Here is a 211-nt window from a genome sequence, read left to right on the forward strand (position 1 = left end):
GCTGCACTGTCGGAGGGTCAGTGCTGAGGGAGTGCTGCACTGTCGGAGGGTCAGTGCTGAGGGAGTGCTGCACTGTCGGAGGGTCAGTGCTGAGGGAGTGCCGCACTGTCGGAGGGTCAGTGCTGAGGGAGCGCTGCTCTGTCAGAGGGTCAGTGCTGAAAGAGCGCCGCACTGTCGGAGGGTCAGTGCTGAGGGAGCGCCGCTCTGTCGG

General features: G+C 65.4%; 1 protein-coding gene across 1 annotated transcript in view; it reads left to right on the top strand.

Annotated features, from left to right (window-relative positions):
* LOC109923712 (smoothelin-like protein 2) overlaps positions 1 to 211 on the top strand; it is a 6759-nt gene that overhangs the window by 1066 nt on the left and 5482 nt on the right. The window lies entirely within an intron of this gene.

Source organism: Rhincodon typus, chromosome 26, assembly GCF_021869965.1.
Source record: "Rhincodon typus isolate 14 chromosome 26, sRhiTyp1.1, whole genome shotgun sequence".
Classification (NCBI taxonomy): Eukaryota; Metazoa; Chordata; class Chondrichthyes; order Orectolobiformes; family Rhincodontidae; genus Rhincodon; species Rhincodon typus.